The sequence below is a fragment of the Miscanthus floridulus genome, chromosome 10 (assembly GCF_019320115.1).
Source record: "Miscanthus floridulus cultivar M001 chromosome 10, ASM1932011v1, whole genome shotgun sequence".
In the NCBI taxonomy this organism is placed as follows: Eukaryota; Viridiplantae; Streptophyta; class Magnoliopsida; order Poales; family Poaceae; genus Miscanthus; species Miscanthus floridulus.
Window position 1 is genome coordinate 136,228,779 of NC_089589.1, and position 19,926 is coordinate 136,248,704.

Sequence of the window (19,926 nt, forward strand, 5' to 3'; positions counted from 1 at the left end):
TGCCCGCAGGCATGTGATATCCGCGGATAGCGGGCACGGGCATGGTTTTCTACCCGTGACGGTTAACGGGCGCGGGCGCGGGCACGGATTTTTGCTCGCGGGTATGGATATCTAGAGCTAGTATCCGCGCGGATTTTACCCGTTGCCATCTTTAGTTCCATTATCATCCATACAAAACCTGGTGCCTTGCCAATCACTATGTTCTCCGCTATCTCTTTCAACTTTGCATCCTGTAACTGGCCCTTACGTATTTCTTGCTCCAGTCTGGGTTCTATCAGCAACTCCACTGCATTAGTGACAAAGCCCAAGTTCAGTAGCTCAAATTCTATACACAACTCACTTGACATAGCTGCTACTTGCACCTCCTTGGCGTAACTCTTCCTGCTAAGAGCGTTGGCAAGAACGTTCTCCTTTCTAGGATGATAGTGTATTTCCAGATCATAATCTTTTATCAACTCCAACCATCGACGCTGTCTCATATTCAGATCTGTCTGAGTGAAAATGTACTTCAGACTCTTGTGATCAGTATAAATATCACTCTTATGTCCGATAAGATAGTGTCTCCATATCTTCAGAGCATGAATCGCTGCTGCTAACTCCAAATCATGAGTAGGATAGTTTTGCTCATGCTTTCTCAACTATCGGGATGCATAGGCCACTACTCTTCCTTCTTGCATAAGAACAAATCCGGAGACCTTGACGAGATGCATCATAATAGATAGAAAAGCTCTAGCAAACCAACACTGGGGCGGTAGTCAATCTTTTCTTCAATTCTTCAAAGTTAGCCTGGCACTTTTCTGACCACACAAACTTAACATTTTTCTCCAATAGAGCTGTCATAGGTTTGGCAAGTTAGAGAAACCTTCTATGAACCTTCTGTAGTATCTAGCCAATCCCAAGAAACTACGAATCTCTCCCGCATCAGTTGATGGTTTCCAATTCAACACATCTCTCACCTTGCTTGGATCTACTGCTATTTCACCATTAGAGACAACATAGCCTAGGAAAGAAACTTCCTTCAACTGAAACTCACACTTGCTTTGCTTAGCATACAACTTGTGTTCTCTGAGTTTTTGCAAGACCAACCTTAGATGTTCAGCATGCTCTTCTTCTGTTTTGGAGAATACCAATATATCATCGATAAATATCACCACAAATTTATCCAAACACTCCATGAACACCTTATTCATCAAATACATAAAGTATGCAGGTGCATTTGTCAAACCAAAGGACATAACGGTGTACTCGTACAAACCATACCTCGTAGTAAAAGCTGTCTTGGGTATATCAGTTGCACGAATCTTCAACAAATGATAACAAGAAAGGAGATCCATCTTAGAGAAAACACAAGCACCTCTCAGCTGATGAAACAAGTCATCAATTCTAGGTAGCAGGTACTTGTTTCTTGATAGTAACCTCATTTAGTGACCGATAATCAACACACATCCTTTGGGTACCATCGTTCTTGTCAACAAATATAACCAGTGCTCCCCAAGGTGACGAACTAGGATGAATAAAACCTTTCTCTTGTAACTCCTTTATTTGTTTCTTAAGTTCCTCTAGTTCATTAACCCCCATTCTATATGGACGCATATCTATGGGTGCAGTTCTAGGTAATAATTCAATAATAAACTCAATGTCACGGTCAGGTGGCATACTTGACAAGTCATCGGGGAACACATCCGGAAACTCATCCACTACTAGGTCCTCCTTGTTGATGCAATCATCAAGCTGGTTCACTGTAGCTGTCGGCTGTGCTTGTACTACAACATCGACACTGATTCTATCCCCATTCGGTGCGGTCACAACAACTACCTTCTCTTGACACTAAATCACTGCCCAGTTTTTCTTCATCCAGTCCATACCCAGAATCACATCAATGCCAGATGTTCTCAACACAATGGGGCTCACTTTGAAATCTAGCCCCCTTAAGGAGAGACTAGTCGGAAGACAATGATACGAAGCTTGCATACTACCTCCCGGTGAGTTTACTAATATGGGATTTGGCACGACACATAAGGGTATGCTATGCGTTCTAACAAATGCTTGTGATATGAATGAATGGGAAGCTCTAGAATAAAAAAGAATAGTGGCAAGAGTTGAGTTGACATCGAACGTACCGAGCATGACTTCTGGTTCCACAAGCGCCGTCTCTATAGACACATGATTCACCTTTCTTGTGTTGGGTGCTGGCTTCTAATAACTATTCTGCCTCTATAGGGTCTGCTGGTTTGGCTTCTCAGGGCAATTATAAGATAGGTGACCCTCTTTACCACAGCTAAAGCACTTGTTTGGAGTGCTAGGGGCACTGGTCTTCATGGGAGTGTTGTTAGGCATTCCCTGTCATGGTGTCTACTGACCACTCTGCTGCTGGGGACGTTGATTGTCATTTTGCTGCTAGTACAATGGACGCTGTTGGTTTGGGTTGCGCTGAGGATACTGACCACGATTTGCCTGATTGGGTGGTCCTTGGTACCTCTGCTGGAAGCCTTGCTAAGAGTTGGTGCGTGGACGGGTATTACTCCCAGAGACCTATCCCTGAAGCCTCCTCTTCTTGGCCTCCATCTCTTTAAGCTTATTATCAATAACAATAGCGCGATTCACCAGCGTCTGAAAATTGGGGTATGTATTGGACTTAAGCTGGAGTTGCAGACCATCATACAAACCCTTGAGAAAGTAGTGTTGCTTATCAGCATCATCAACCACCTCATTCGGAGAATAACATGATAACTGAGCAAATTTGTCATGGTACTCAGCTACAGACATAGATCCCTGTTTCAGAGCTCTGAATTCCTCCTGCTTGAGCTCTATCAATCCTTTAGGTATGTGGTAAGATCTGAAATTCTCTCTAAACTCCTACCAGGTGACAGGAGGAGCATTAGTAGGATGTCCATACTCGAATGCCTCCCATCAGTCTTGGGCTTCTCCCTCAAGTTCTCCTGACGCGTACAACACCTTCTGCTGGTCATCACACTGCGCTATGTTGAGTTGCTTTTCCACTGCACGAAGCCAATCATCTGCTTCCAGTGGATCAATGGCATGAGAAAACACTAGGGGATGGCCCTTCAAGAATTCACCATGCTTGTCACGCGGTGCTCCACCAATCGGTTGGTTCTGCAGATTCTGCACCAGAGCTTGCATAAGCTGTGTCTGCACTGCCAGAAGTTGCTCAATTGTCGGTGGCGATGGTGGTGGTGGATGTGGGGGAACACCTCCACGACCTCAGCCTCTTCCTCTTCCAGACATCTGACATCCAACACAAATATTCAAAATTTAGAGATTTCTAAATTATAGACACTTATAGAGATATAGCATATATTCCAAAAATTTTCTGAACGAGTTCCAACATCAGCAGCTCGGTAAAACAGCCATATTCCGAGTTACAGATATCCAAAAGAGACGTGCTTTACACGGTTGGAAAGCTTAAGAAATTATCTACAACTTTTATTCATAACATATTCCCAGATTCTGTCGTTAGTTTACTCAAAAACAGGACACAACCGAAACTTTCCTACATTCTAGACTGCGCAGAAACTTCAACTTAAAACTGTTATATCTCTCAAACCAGATCAGTTATAGGGGTGATTCCAGAGGCATTAGAAATATACTTAAGTCTAGTTGTTCCCATAAAAAATTATAATTTTTGGTGGAGTATATTTAGATTGGCATTGAGATAAGGGATAACTGCTCCAAAAAATAGATCCGAGAGAACAAGATGTGACAAACCCAACTATTTATTTATTGACTCAGACTTTAATATTCTTAACTATGGAACTTGCGGACATGCCCACAAGGTTCCAGCACTCATTACAAAAAACCAACTCACACATAAACATAATAATAAATCAACTAGGCACACCAAAGTTCACACTACACTTCTAGACTCGACTTGACTCAACTTGACCCGTTTTACTAACATCTTATTACATAAAAAAGGACCCCAACACCTATGGCGAAATTTATGGGGAAGCTCCTCATAGATCCTTGGTAGGTTGAGGCATGCCCTTTGCTCATCTATCACTTGTCGGTATCTCTTAAGGGTCGCCTCCTGTACCTTCAACAGATCTTCCAGCCATCGATTCTTGTCTACTAATTCATAAGCATAGTGCACCATCACTTGAGTAGTGGGATCCATGCCTTTAGGGTCCATTATTGCAAATCCTAAGTCAGGGTGTTGGCGAGGGAGGAAACTATATTGATCTTCCTTTATGTCATCAAAGCGACGTCCACGGAGACCCATGCAGGCTACAGCAGCTGCGTCTTCTATGCTATCTTCCATGGTGGCACAGTGAGCGTGATGCGCATAGTTCGAGTCTAGCTAGTATGCGTCCTTCTCTCCATCCTGGATGGAGATGCACACCCTGGTCTTCCAATAAGTGTCCTCTAGAGGATGCGTATGCTCATTGCAGACGTACTCCACAGCTGCGTCCTAATCAACGTAGTAGGTTTGAAGAATCCCCATAAGTCAGTGGGGCGAGGCGAAGGATTCACACCCCAGCTTGTACTAGATCTTTGTAGTCCATCCTAGGGGAGGGATTGGCTCATCCTCTTGAACGGCGTCCTCCTCCTCCTCATCATCAGACAATACAGCGACCTCCACTTCTTTGGGTTCTTCTTCTTTGGGCTCTTCCTTGAATGGCTTAGGCGTAGGTGCAGGTACTGGCGAGTCAACTTCTTGCTCCTAGGACTCCTCCTCCTCACGTGGCTCCATGGATTCATAAAAGCCACGAGGCGAGTAGTAGCCTCCGGTGCTGATGTGAGCGGTCTTATTGGCATGAGACATCTACAGGATCAGATTTAGTTAGATTAGAAGCAATAATTTTCACAACAGAGTGAGGCAAAAGAAGCATAAAATTTAGCAAATAACATGGGGGAGATAGGAAGCAGGAAGTAAGCGAAGCAAAAGAAGCTAAAACGACCATTGCTAACTAGGCTTGCATCCTACAGTCAACACGGCTCTGATACCAATCTGTCACACCCGATTTTAAGGATAGAATGGGATGCATAATCTTATGTGCGTGCAGAGATCAGTCACACACATAAGCCGACAAATTATAAATAGTATCATCACAAGTGTTTATTACATCATGAATAATAAGACATAGTCTTCACATAAATGTAGCAGAAGTATAAAGAAAAATCTCTCATGGAAACACCATATCACAGGGATGTCAACTAGTTGACCACAAGTCTAGTAATCCTCAGAAAGTCGTCATTACCATAGCCATCTGTGACCCATCCTGGATTTTTATCCAAATAATAAAAATAAACAAGCGAAAGTATGTGTCGTACTCAACTAGTGTAACATGGGGTTCATGAGGCTCAAAAGGCTTGACACAGGTTTAACAGCATTCAACTTTTAGTTGTCACAATTTTAGCATAAGAGTAGCAAAAAGTTGTTTCAATCCCAGAGTAAAACACATGATCAATGTAAACAAGAATAACGAATAGCATAAACGGATAATTTTTAGTGATCATCTATTCCATAAGGATTCCAAGGCCACTCGTGACCGTGAGCACGACTGATATACTAATTTTACACTCTGCAGAGGTTGTACACTTTCACTGTGATTCGTGATTTACCCTTTCGCCCGAGGTAGCAAGTCTCTTGACTCACTTCCAAGGAAGGTTAGCAGGGTTTACTATGAAGCCTTTCAAAGGTTCGTCTAACAAGTTAGGGCCGTTTGATTCACTCGGCAAACAGATGTAGAGCCCCCCTTCCCGATGGCACAATGAAACGCAACCTATACACAAGGGGACAAAGGCCGCACTATACCCGATTTGGCAAGCCATTCTTACGCCAATAAAGATAAGCACTAACAAGCTAGAAAAGGTCCTCATACTGAGCTAAAGCCAGAGCCATGTAGCCCTCACAGCTGTACTATAGGTCCTGGATGATCACTTACAGATAAGTCCTTAGGAACAGGAATCTAGAGTACCATAAAAATAGTCCAATGCTCTAGCCCCCTGGTTCCATGTTGCTAAAAAGCATCTTTTAGTGTTTATTGCATATATCATTAGTCAAGTTACAAGATCATGGTCTTCAATTGAGCACTAGCATCATACTACCCAATGCATATCCCATAGGAGACAAGGTATAAGTTCAATTCTAGGGAATCCCTATCAAAGTGACACATGCAATATGAATTAAATGTATTAAAGTTGATAGGAAACAAGGATGATCACATGCTATACTTGCTTACCTCGCTTAGAAGCTCGACAAGGCAGTCACGGGGGCGGAGAAGCGGCGGCGCGGCAAACTGACGGCGGAGGGGGATCTCCAAGCCCGCGGCGGCGCTGTTTTAGGGCACGGGGAGGCTGCGGCTTGCTTCCAAAGCTGGACGAGGAGGCGACGGGTGCGAGTCTCAGTATTTATGGGGCCCGTGCGTGGAGCGCACGCCAAGACCGGGGCGCGGCGACGGGGCGGATGCGGACTCCCTGCGGGATAGTCCGGCATGGAAACGAGCAGAGGAAGGGGAAGACGGCGCGACTGACACGCGGGCCTGGGTCGTCAACAATAGACGAGAGGGGAGAGGGCACGGGCAGCTGCGATATCTTGCGTTGCTGGGCCACGCGAGGAAGCAAGGGGGAGCGGAGAGATCCAAGAGCAGGAGAGGGAGTGGCTGGGCCTGCGGAGAAGCTGCACCGTGCGGGAGAAACTGGGCCGGGGCCTGGGCCAACGGGTCGGAAGCAAGGGTAGGAGAAAATTTCTTTCTCTTTTCTTTTCTAATTTTTCCAAACAAATTTTGAAACACAAATTCAAATCAATTTAAAGTTTGATTTCAAATCACACCATTCAAAAATAATATGCAGCAGCATGTATGCACATACATGTATGTAGACCTTATATTTGATTTTAATTGGATAAAATTTATTATTATTATTTTTCTATGTTGCATGCTCACGCTAAATGCATAAATAAACCCAATTCACCTATTTTTAAATTGTTGCAAATTTTATGGTGTGTAGATTTAATCCATGATGGCAACTTGGGGAAATGGATAGAGGTAAGAAACAAACATCGCAGATCACGAAAGGGCACTGCTGCATGCCATGCATTCATATTAACATTATTTAAAATTAAACAACCAGTGTGAGATGCTGCATCTTCTGGAGATTTCCTAGAGAGCGCATCAAATCTATCTCCATGCTGTCATCCATATTCCTCTGGATAATGTCAATCTTGAGCACCCTGAGTTCACACAGGTTGCCTAGATCCTTCACAAACTGCATCCTGGACTTATCATTGTCACGAGGTCCTCGTATCTGTAGCTCCTGCAGTGAAGTCAACCTCCCAATTACCCCATCTGGTGCCGTGATGTCCTGAGCACGTAGGTATACCAGCTAAGTTAGCCTGCCAATGCTATGCGGCAACTGAACGATTGGAGTACTCTCCAAGCTCAATGTTTGTAGAAACTTCAGGGCACCTATTGCTTCTGAGAGATCCTCAAACCATAAATAACTTCATATCCCAACGTACCTCAAATGAAGTAGACTTCCAATATGCTCAAGTCTGCAGCATCATCCTCCTTCGAATGTGCAACCCTCCAAAGCTAGCACACGGATGAGTTTTAACCTTGCATGCAAGGCCCACTTAGCAATATCACACTGCAAAACTATAAATGACCTCACTTGTGGCAACTTCACATCAGTATCCTGTGTGAGATCTAGTTTTCTGTTTTTGGGGGCTAACCGACGTGCCTGGCTTTGTGATAATGTACCATCATCAATGACAAAGTTTTCCTCTTTTGACTTGGAAAGGATGAGATCAAGTACCATATCATGAACACGACAACCATCCAGGATGCCATATACTCCAGAATCCACTCCCTGGATCATGCTTCTATTTATGAGGCCATGGAAATATTCCTCTCCAACCTCAAAAGACCAACGTCCTGGTTTCATCTCGACAAAGCCTTCAGCTATCCACTTCAATATTAAAGAATCCTTATCAATAAGAGAGTCTTCTAGAAATACACTTAGATACAGCAAACAAATCTTCAGATGAGATGGAAGGTCATAGTAACTGAGAGACAATATATGCATAGTGTTTTCCATATGCCTATCATCCTTATCTCGATAGAAACCAGGAGAGTTGCACACCTCAATCCATTCTTCTCTTGATTTACCCAATACTAAACTAGCCATCGTGATGATAGCCAATGGAACTCCACCACTTTTCTTTAGAATCGCATTAGTTAACTCGTCCGGATGATTATTTGGACATTTGTCCTCATGACCGAATAATCTCATATGAAACAACCTTTTGGAGTTGTCATGAGAAAGTGGTTTTAGCTTGTTGTCGGGGTCATAACCCCAGGGTGTCTCAAGGCAGCGATTAGATTAGCAGGCCACGAGGCCTGCAATGTGCTAGCTGGCAAAGGCCCGAACGACCGAGGCCCATTCAAGCCCAGCAAGCCAGGCCGGACGCAAGGGCTATGGTCGGCCATGACCTCTTCCACCAACCCAAGCCACGCGACGCTCAGCTCATGACCTCTCCCCATTACGATCGGGAGAGGTCGTGTCTAGCCAAGCGCTCCAGCTCTGACAAAAGCAAGCATGCCGCACTGACCCCACAAGGACCGATGTGGCAGCGTTCACCTCGGTCCAGTCAGACACCATCCCTGCGCCACGCCGCACCAAAAGACAACACCACACAGCGGTGGCAACGGGTATGAAACCCACCATCCGAATACGGACCGACAGGACGCGCGTACGATCCCACCCACTGTAGGATGGGATCCATGGCAAGGGTCTCGACCAAGAGACCTCCTTGGCTGGCGGAGTGCCCCAACCCCAACGATCGGGGTCGTGGCCCTCAACCCCATGAAGCGACCCGGCGAACAACGACCCAGAGGCGGCTACCTACTACGGGTACTACGCCCTAGGGGACCTGGAGATGACGGCGAATACCATGATGGATGCCGCGTTGCACAGGACAGCTAACGAATAATCACCATGGCTACAGTGCTGCCACGACCAGCACAGTAGCACCACGTCATACCCTGCTGCGATGTGGCCACAAGACCATGACGATGGCCACGCCCAGACGGACGCCAAAAGATGGCATAGCATTGCAAGCCAAGTTAGCTAGGACCTCCCTCAGGCCCTCGACCCTTCGGTCGGGGGAACCTCTTCTGTGTAACGAACCCTGGCCCCGAACTCTACATAAGTGCAGCCAGGGCTCCCACCTCGCCACATTCTCATTCATCGTCCTCTACCACTCCATCCATTCACCATAGCAGTAGGGCTCCTGGCACTACACCACAACACCGCTTCATCGTCAGACATCTGACGCTAAAAATTATATTTAGCGATGGATGATCTGACGCTAAAGATAACTCAGAGACCATCTAACGCTAAATCCTCATTTAGCGATTTAGTGTCTGTTGCTATATGTATTCATATTTAGCGTTGAACCATCTGTCGCTAAAGCCAAGTGTACCGTCAATCTCTCTGTCGCTAAAGAAATTGGGCCCCACGCTGAGCTCGCGTGCCCCACCTCTATCTAGCTCACTCGCAAATTTTTGTTTGGCCCACCAGTGAACCCTAGACTCTCCTCTCCCCGAAAATGCAAATTCAGCTTTTCCAAATCATGAACAAACCACTAAGCTATGAATCTGTGGTTGAATGTACTTGGATTCAGTTTTTTTACTATCTTTTTGTTGAATGTATCTATCTTTTAACATGTAGTCCCACTTTCTTAAAAATGTTTGAAATATTTATGAAATGATCATGGACCAAAATTTAATATAAGCACGCAGAAATTTGAAACACGTAGTTTTATTTGGAACTTAATACAGACACACAGAGATTTGTTTAAACTATAGAAAACAGTAAATGATTTTCAAAATTTTGTGTACTTTTACGCAACAACATATATGCAGTCTATTTCATGTAAAAATATTTTAGTTACAAGTACTATTTTGATTAGAATATTCACCAATGTGTCTTAATTAGTTAAAATAAAAAAATAATTAATAAAGATGAACCTTTCACGTGCGGCCTCCAAGCCAACAGTTCGGCCCACCTATCCCTCCCACCCAGGCAACCCTAGGTCACAACACACACGAACACAACCTATCTATCGAGCCTGCCGCTCCCTCCGCATCCCCTGTTCTGTTCGCTCTCTCCTGCTCCCTCTCCGTAGCTCTCCCACCTGGTGCTCTCTTCCTCATGGAGGAGCTCGATTCTGCAAGGAAGAGCTCGATCTGGTGAGGAGGGTCCCGGATCCGGACATGGGCCCAAGAGGCAGCCACGGGCGGGCTTGGGATGTGGAGACGTGGGCTCAAGATGCGTCAGCAGCACGGATCCGAGATGCGGTAGCGGCAGTCGGCAGAGGTCCGGGATGCGGCGGCTGCAGTTTCCACGAGGGCCGAGGAGGCAGCAGTGGCAGTGGCTCAGGAGGCACGCAGCCACGAGATGCGGCAGCAGCGCCGATCCGTGATCTCGCAGCGGCGCCGGTTTGAGATGCGGCAGCGGCGAGGGATGTGGCGGCGCAGGTCCATCAGGAGGCGCTCAGGAAGGAGCTGGTGGTTCGAGCTCTGAGGAGGACGAGGCCACGGTAGTTGCGCCCACCACTACCCACGACAGCGCGCTCCAGACGTCACTACGATGTGAGACAGCCCTCCATCTCCCCTTGTGTAATATATCTGCTTATGTAGATGCAATTATGGTTTGATCTTGTCATCTCGTGTGTGTTTATGGGTGGCTGCTAAGTTTGGACTTGATATCGTATCGATAAATGTTTAGTGAACTGCTAGATAAATTAATCTTTGATTTTAAGTGTACTACTGCTACCTGTTTTTCATCATTTGTAGAACATGATTTTGAACTAAATGCAGGTAAAAAAATACTGGTCCCAAATATGAATTAGTTTTCTCAGTAAACATCACTGAAGAGAGCACTAGTTTGTTGACAAAAATAATTTTGCCATTAAGAACTAGTTACCTGCTTGTCGTGCACCTTATGTAGTAATTCTTATTGTTATTTTTTCCCTCCAATCTAAGATTTCTGAATTGGTCTCTCTTGTTTCCTAAATTGATTAAAATATTAAGTAGAACAGAAAGTTTTGTGAACAGTAGTCATATATGTAAGATGACGATTTTACAGACAGATATACAGTATTCCATGAAACGAGTAGACTTGCATCTATTTTTTTCTGAAAGGGCCTCTCATGATATATTTGTACCATTTAATTGTTTGAGCATTAATGAAGTGTAACTGTTTTGAGTCATTCTTTCCAGAAGGTTGTACTTCATTAGTCAAACTTTGATTTTAAATGAGCAATACATTATAGTCACTGTATGTGTATGTGCTATTCACAAACAATCCATTTAATAATAGTAAATGACTAACTGCGGTTGTGCCTATAAAATATGCCATTTTGTTTCAAAGTCATTACCAACTTTTCACCTTTTTTTGAAAACTTTTCACTATGGAATACCCTTATATTCAGATACCTAAATTTCTTTCAACTTTGTACCTTGGCCATGACAAATTCTAGTGTACCAGGATTCTGGAAGAACCTATATACCAGTTCGATAAGTATAGTTTTAAGTCTTGGAAGAAACATGATTGATAGAGGTCCAAAACATGAGTATATCCAGCATGCGTAATAAGTGTAATTGTTCTGCTAGTTGACATTGCTTGTTCTGCTAGTTAACAAATTGATGTTGTCTCTATGATTTTCTATTTTATGCTAAATTAACATCAAGTACTTTCTTATTGTTTCAGTTGCGGTCTGAATTTTCAGCATGTTTGGATCTGACTTATATATATACTATCTCATATATTAGGCAGCAATCTAAATTTTTAGCAAGTCTTGATCTGAATTATACTAATCTGTATTTTTAGTAAGTCATGATTTAGAATAATAATATCTCTTATAACATTCATTACCTCTTGTTCCAAGATTTTCTTACAATATTTTATTTAGATCACAAGCTCTTAATACTGATGAGGGACATCATAAAGCCCCAGGAGATGCTCCAAACTTCTAGTGAACCACTATCTTTAGGAGTCAAGACCCTGTTTGAATGGGAAGTAGTAAGCCAATAACAGTGAAGGTAAGCTCAATTGACTTCTTAGATATCTCAAATTTCTTATGCTAAACTACTGTCTTTAGTGTTGGGCCTCCAAACAATGTCACTACCTCTAAAATTTTTACTGCATATGCTGCATTAGTAACTAAGATATAAGTTGATTTGTAGTAGATGCTGCAGCTATCAGTCCTCTATGTGTTTAATTTCAGTATGTAATCTGAGTTTGCAGCATGCGTCAAAACGGTTATTTGATTCTGAGAAAAATAATATATTGCAGTCTGAAAGTCCAATGCTCCAAGGGGACTATGTGGAAGATGCAATCACTACGTTGAGTAGTGGCACACTTTTTGGTACACCATACACAGGAGTTGCAGCATGTGTCAAAACTGTTTATTTCGATTTTGAGAAAAATATTACTTTGAGTTGTGGCACACTTTCTGGTACACCGCACATAGAGGAGCAGGGTGTTCCATCTCTATCGCACTTGGCTTCCACATTTATTCTTCTATGTATAGTTGCTGCTTTCTACTTGTGTTGCTTGCTCGGCCTTGAACTCGAAATAATGGCAGAATTTCTATTCTAGCATGATAGTATCCTAAGTTTGTCGTCTTTGCGCATCGAAGCATGAGTTTTTTTATATGGTCACATATGCAAAGCCATGCCATTTTTTATAAAAAATGTAGAGGTGTTGTGGCCAAGTGGCAATGCAAATGCTTGTTGTCAGTTGTTGATCTTATTTCTAATTGCTCTCTGTTATGAAATTTTGTAGTGTGAACAAATATAATATGAAATCTGCTCGCTGCAAAGACTCATGGATAAGACATGGATTAAAGATGTGTACTCATGTAACTCTTTTGGTGCTTCACTTTGCTGGATGATGTACACAAGCATATGGTGTACAAGACAAATTGGATGTAACATGTATTGACCTCAATCTATGTGATATATATGTGTTTGTGTATCTTCATGTGACATGTGAACACTATATTAAGCATGAATCTAGGTAAGATATGTGATATGTGCAACATATTTTCTCATTGTATTATTTATTTTTGTATATTTATATTCTCCTATTGAACCAACTGTCGCTATAAATACATGGGCTATTGGATGGTTTGTCGGTATATGCTTGGTAACAGAGCATCTGTCGCTAAAAACTATCAATGGACTATCTGTCGCTATAAATATTCAGGGCAGCAGACTGTCTATCACTAAAAGTACTATCTGACACTAAAGATTTTTAGCGACAGGACTTACACCATCTATAGAAGTCTGTCGCTATAACTTTTTAGCGTCAGATTGTCTGTCGCTGTAGCCGCTTTTAGCATCAGACCATCCATCGCTAATCTTGGTGTTGTGGTGTAGGGTGGAGCTTCTCTTCGGGCTACCCCTCGACTAGCATAGGTTCTACCACCTCTTTCACCATTCTTGCACCCCTCATTGTAAGAACTTCATAGCATTCAAGCGAGGAACATGAACTTGATCTTCTCTGAGACTGGACGTAGGGCTCCAGCCTGAACTAGTATAAATCCTCGTGTCTATTGGATGCTACCATCGTCTTCCTAGAGCAGCACGACAATCATATAAGTTTAGTAGTCCAGTTTACGAAACACCGATAGTTGGCGCGCTAGGTAGGGGACAGTCGCGCACTCTCGATTGTTGAGAAGGAAGCGATGGCTCCTTGCACCGTCGGTGGACTCGCTGGTGCAATGGCCCGCGGTGGTCACATCCACCATGAAAACTATGGGTTCATCGGCACTAATGGGCCAGCGCCCGCGTCCACCATCAGTCACAGTCCAGACCTCCACCTTGGAAATCTGAGTTCCAAGGCCCGCGGTGAACACACTCCCAGAACTACCCTCGAGGGCTATATCCTAGAGTTCATCTACCCAAAGGGGCCAGTATCCTTGCTCGTCACAAGCCGTGGCCAAGCTTCCCATCCGAGAAACCTAAGGACCACAACCTACTTGAGAACGTTGGATGCCTCGGTGCACACTCGAACAGTGCATCAGGGCCACTCCATCTGAGTCTGCGATGACCGCTCCTCGGAAGGAAACCCAGTGAGGAACTGATAAACGCGCCTCTCCCGATTGCAGTAGAAGCGTGCCACGGCACGCGAGCACGAATCCCCACAACCCGCTAATGGCTCAACGACAAGACTAACCAGACAGAAAGATTTGCGAAAATCAGCAACGCAGAAATTGACCAGCTCGGGCAAAAAACCCTTTACGCCAAGGATCATTGAAATAAGCCTAGTCAAACAACTGAATTCAATTATTACAAAAGGGAAATCGGAAAAAGCAACGCATATATCGGAGCCTCGAGGGCTCATGCGTTCGCCGACTACAACACTGTCCTAAACATTAGGATCATCTCCTTCTGAAGCCGCGAACAAGAACCTCTAGTCCAGCATGTTACATGACTAGATAGACCCAAGGTGACGACAATCGTCGGATCCCCTCCTGCTCACGATGGACACCTCATGAAGCAGGGACACCGGTACAAGGTGTCTTTGACCTTTAGAGCTACACCATGAGCAGGAGAGGACTGTCGAAAGAAGCCTCGGGGATGACCACCTCATGGAGCTTCCTCTAACATCTGAGGAAGAGGAGCCCGCCAGAAACCGCCCCGACGCTGCTTCCGATAGAGCCATGGGAGGAACGTCTAGCGATGAGCCAACAAATGAGCCACTGAGCCGATGCTCGAATGCTCCCACACCTAGAGCTAGGTGCCGCGTGCCCGCCAACCATGGGGAACCTAGTGACCTGAGCCTCCCATGGCCATGGTCCTCTCTATCTTCACTGAACTTCCTCTAACACCTATGGAGGACGAACGCCGGCAGGGTGCGGCAGAGTCCGATCCTCGAAGATCCTTCCCGGCGGCGGTGGAGCCGTCGGGACGGCCTACGAGCCATGACACTCAAAGAAGACAATCGTTCTCTTACTCGGATTGAACACCGGGGAAAACTTGGAGATTAGGGAAAGAAGTGGGAGTGAGGCTCGCTACCCTCTTCCCCCTCGATTTAAATAGGCAGCATGGTGGACATGCTCTCCCCACGTGGGGCGAAACAAAAACCGCCTATAACAAGGCAACACGACACCTCCAGGTCAGCAAGGACACCTGGAAAAAATAGAGTTAGGTCCCGGCGACCCCGAAAGAGGTCAAGGCCAAGCCCGGACCAACTCTGCCCTATAACCCAGGTCTCAGACCTAAGGCTTGCTCAAGAGACTGACAAACTGTCAGAGGTCCATGGCCTCTCCAGGAGAGATTGATGAAGCAAAAAGGCCCGGGCCACGCGCAATGCGAAGCTCGAAGCGTGAACAACGACACTCTCACTTCCTCGCCTCCTCGGCGCCTAGCCTTTCAAGAAATTCTAGGAGGAATTGGAGTCACAACCATGAGCAGCTCAAACGGTAGAAGAACCTCTGCTTATATATATACCCCCACGCCACAAAGCGAACCATGGGGAGACAAAGCCAACGTCAGATGGCCACGTGAGGTCGGGAAGATCAAGACCCTCACAAAAGTGGACTAGTACAACGTCGACGAGAACACACGGTTCCACTTGGGTCACAAACCCCGACACATGGGGCACTAACACAGCAAAGTACCGTAGCCACCTACCACATTAAACACACTAGCCCGCAAGGGGTCGAGCAACGAAGCTCGAGTAGGACATGACCACTGAGCCCGTGCTCTAATGCACGCGCATACCAGTGCTTTTGCGATCACTTTGCGATCACAAAAATGCTCGAGGGCTACTATCGGGGTCATAACCCCAAGGTGTCTAAAGGCACCAATTAGATTAGTAGGCCGTGAGGCCTGCAATGCGCTAGCTGGCAAAGGCCTGAATGACCGAGGCCCAGTCAAGCCGAGCACGCTAGGCCAGACGCAAGGGCTAGGGTCGACCGTGACCTCTTCCTCCAACCCTAGCCGCGCGACGCTCAGCTGTAACACCCTAAAATTTGCCTCTTTTGGAAAATAGGTTTAAAATGATTTAATTCTGTATTTTGTGCTCATGAAATGTAGAAATAAATAAATTTCTTATGAATTTAAAATTTATCATAAAATAGTAACATGTATGTGCATTCATGTCGCTGCATATTATTTTGTGAATGTTTGGTATTGATCAAAAATTTCAAAGAGAATTGAAATTTGAATTGGAATTGGTTTTCAAAATATGTTTTAGGAAATAGAAAAGGAGTTTTATTATTTCTCTTCCCCCTTCTCTGTTTTTGGCCCGCAGGCCTTTTCTCCCCACTAGCCCAGCTCTTCTTTTTCTCCTCTTTTGCGCACCGCGCCAGCCCAGCAAGGCGCCGGCCCACTTGGCCGGGCTGGCAACTGCCTCGGCCGCTCGGCCCAGCAAGCCCCGCCGGCCCAACTGGGCAAGTGGCAACCGCGAGCGCCCCTCCTCCCCTCTTCAGCCACTGACCACCCGGCCCCGCCTGTCAGCTCCTCCCCCCCACCTCCTCCCGCGCGTCCCGCAACCGCAGCGGCGGTCAAGCAGCAACCGCCCCATGCTCCACTCGCGACGTGGGCGCGTCGCCCGCGCCCTGGCCTCTACAAAACAAAGCCGACCCCCCACCGTGCACCCCCCTGCTGCTCCCCGCTCCATTTTCGCACTCGCCATGCTCAGAAGCCACAGCAACTACGACGCCAGGATCCACCGCCCGCCTCCGCACGAACCGTCGTCTCCGAGCCGCCGTCGACTCTGTTCTCCCCGCTGTGAGCTTCACCGTGATCCCCTCTCTCTCCCCATGTTGTTTGTTTCCCGTTTCATGTCTTCTAGCGCCCTAGCCGCGTGCGCCGATGACCTCCGCATCACCGGCCATGGTGACCACCCCGCCGGCCGCGTTCTTCGGCCACCTCCTTGGCCTTGGCGAGTTCCCCTGCTCCCGCTCTCTCTATCGGTGCTCCCAGATACGCAATCCGTGGCCCCTAGCACATGTACCACGCACTCCGGCGACCTCCATGCCGCCGGCAATGGCGCCTTGCCACCGGCCGCACTGTTCCGGTGCTGGCACCTTCTTCTCTCTCCCCAGATCTATTTCTGGCCGTTCATTTCAAATCCGACGGCCACCATTGGCCGATACCCCTTCGTGGGTCAAATTGCTAAAGAACCCCCCTGATTTCGCGTAATAGAACCCGCCATCCTTAGCGCATTTCCCCGAGTACGCTTTCTCATTTTGAAAGCGTAAAGTTCACTGTTTTAGTCTAAAATACGTTTTCAGCATTTACAAAAATGCCATTTGTACTGTTTTGCTTATAAAATCGTCGTTTTAGCTCCGAATTAACCCGTTCCAATTGCGTTAGCTTCATAATTTCATAATCTATGCGTTAGTACCACTGTTAATCAAGTTTTTAACTTTTAAATTTCATGGTTCGATTTAATTAAATATATTGTTATAGGAAATCCCGTTTAAATCATAACTTTCGCATTTTAGCTCCGTTTTTCATGAACTTCGTGTTGACGTGATCGTAGCGAGACGTAGATTATTTTCATAAACATTTTATCTTGTTTTCTATACTATTGGTGTACTGTTCTAATTATAGGAATATTTGCTTTGCATGAATGCCTTTGGAATATTGTATGTTGCCGTGTTGGTCGCGTTCAGACGATGAGGAGAACGTTGGAGACCAAGAATTCTTTGATGACCAGCAGGACCAGCAAGAGTTTGTGAACCAAGGCAAGTATAGCATGGGCCTACCTTGATGTCCTATTCACTTTAATCATTTACTCATGCGCATGTGTCTAATTTTGATAACCATAAGGACATTCTAGTCATTTGATGACTTGTTCCTTGACTCCTATGGGTTAATTGCATATGGGTAGATTGCTAGTGCTCTAACTGAACATGATCTACATGATGATGAATGGTTCTATGGAACTAAAAGTATAACATGATTTATAACAACTGATCCATAGGGCGAAGGTGCAAATGACTTTGGATCATGTTGCTCCCGGCCCTCCATAAGGACTTATTTGTCGGCAAAAGCTGGGACTGACAGTGCAACCGGGAGAGTCATATGGCTCTGACTTTAGCTCAGTAATAGGACCTTTTCTAGCTTGTTAGAGGCTACCTTTATGGCGCAAAAGGGGCTTGTCACATTGGGTATAGGGCTGCCTCTGTTCCTATGTGTATAGCCGCGATGGATATGTGCCATAGGAAAGGGGGGTTCCTACATCTGTCTGCCGAGGAAACCTAGCGGCCCTAACTTGTTAGACAAACTGTTATAACAGCCGTGCTCACGGTCATGAGCGGCTCGGAAAACTCACAGAATAATTGGTTACTTGTTGATGATCATTTAAGATGTTCTATGATGATATATGATACACTTGACCCTGATATCTGTTCATATGGGATTAAATGGGAGCTTAAGCATAATTTGATATTACCTGATAATAAAAGCTTGACTTACTAAAAATGCTAACTGCAGTAAACCAGTGTCAACCTTTTTGAGCTACATAACCCCATGTTATCTTGTTAAGTACGGGAAGTACTTACGCTTGTTTATTTCTTTATTTGGATAAAAATCCCGGATAGGTAGCAGATGACAATGGGTATGAGGAATTTCCTGAGGATTTTTAGGCTTGTGGTCAACCAGTTGACCTTCCCTGTGACGAAGTCCCATGAGAGAGTTATCTTTTTATATTCCGCTGTGTGATGTAAGACTAAGTTATATTATGGATCTGATGTAAGAGACACCGTGATTATACTTTATGTAATTTGTTAGCTTGTGTGTGTGACTGATCCCTGGGCACACACGTGTTTTGTGCATTCAATTTTATCCTTAAAACTGGGTGTGACATCAGCGCATGACCTCTCCCCATTACGATCATGAGAGGTCGCGTCTGGCCAAGCGCTCTAGCTATGACAAAAGCAAGCATGCCACACTGACCCCGCAAGGACCGATGTGGTAGCATTCGTCTCGGTCCGGTCAGACACCATCCCTGCGCCACGCTGCACCAACAAGACAACACCGCACAGCGGTGGCAACAAGTATGAAACCCACTATCCGAATACGGACCGACAGGACGCGCGTACGATCCCACCCACTACAGGATGGGATTCATGGCAAGGCTCTCAACCAAAAGACCTCCTTGGCTGGTGGAGTGCACGGACCCCAATGATCGGTGTCGTGGCCCTCAACCCCATGAAGCGACCCGGCGAACAACGACCCAGAGGCAGCTACCTACTACGGGTACGACGCCCTAGGGGACCTGGCGAAGACCATGACGGATACCGCGTTGCATCGGACTGCTGACGAACAATCACTATGGCTACAGTGCTGCCACGACCAGCACAGTAGCACCATGTCAGACCCTACCGCGACGTGGCCACAAGACCATGACGATGGCCACGCCCAGACGGACTCCAGAAGACGGCGTAGCTTGCAAGCCAAGTTAGCTAGGACCTCCCTCAGGCCCTCGACCCTTCGGTCAGGGGAACCTCTTCTGTGTAACGAGCCCTGGCCCCGAACTCTATATAAGTGCAGCCATGGCTCCCACCTCGACACATTCTCATTCATCGTCCTCTACCACTCCATCCATTCACCATAGAAGTAGGGCTCCTGGAGCTTCTCTTTGGGCTACCCCTCGACTAGCATAGGCTCTACCACCTCTTTCACCATTCTTGCACCCCCATTGTAAGAACTTCAGAGCATTCAAGCAAGGAACACGCACTCGATTTTCTCTAAGATTGGATGTAGGTTTCGGCTTGAACCAGTATAAATAGTTGTGTCTATTGGGTGCTAACATCGTCTTCCTAGAGCAGCGCGGCAATAGTATAAGTTTACTAGTTCGGTTTACGAAACACCGACACTTGTAAACCTCATCAGCTTCTTTGGCAACTTGAAATTTACGAGTAGTTGTGATTACTCT

The 19,926-nt window shown here is 45.7% G+C and overlaps 1 pseudogene; it reads right to left on the reverse strand.

Moving 5' to 3' along the window:
* Positions 1 to 19,926, reverse strand: part of LOC136485800 (disease resistance protein RGA5-like) — a 65,929-nt pseudogene that overhangs the window by 30,119 nt on the left and 15,884 nt on the right.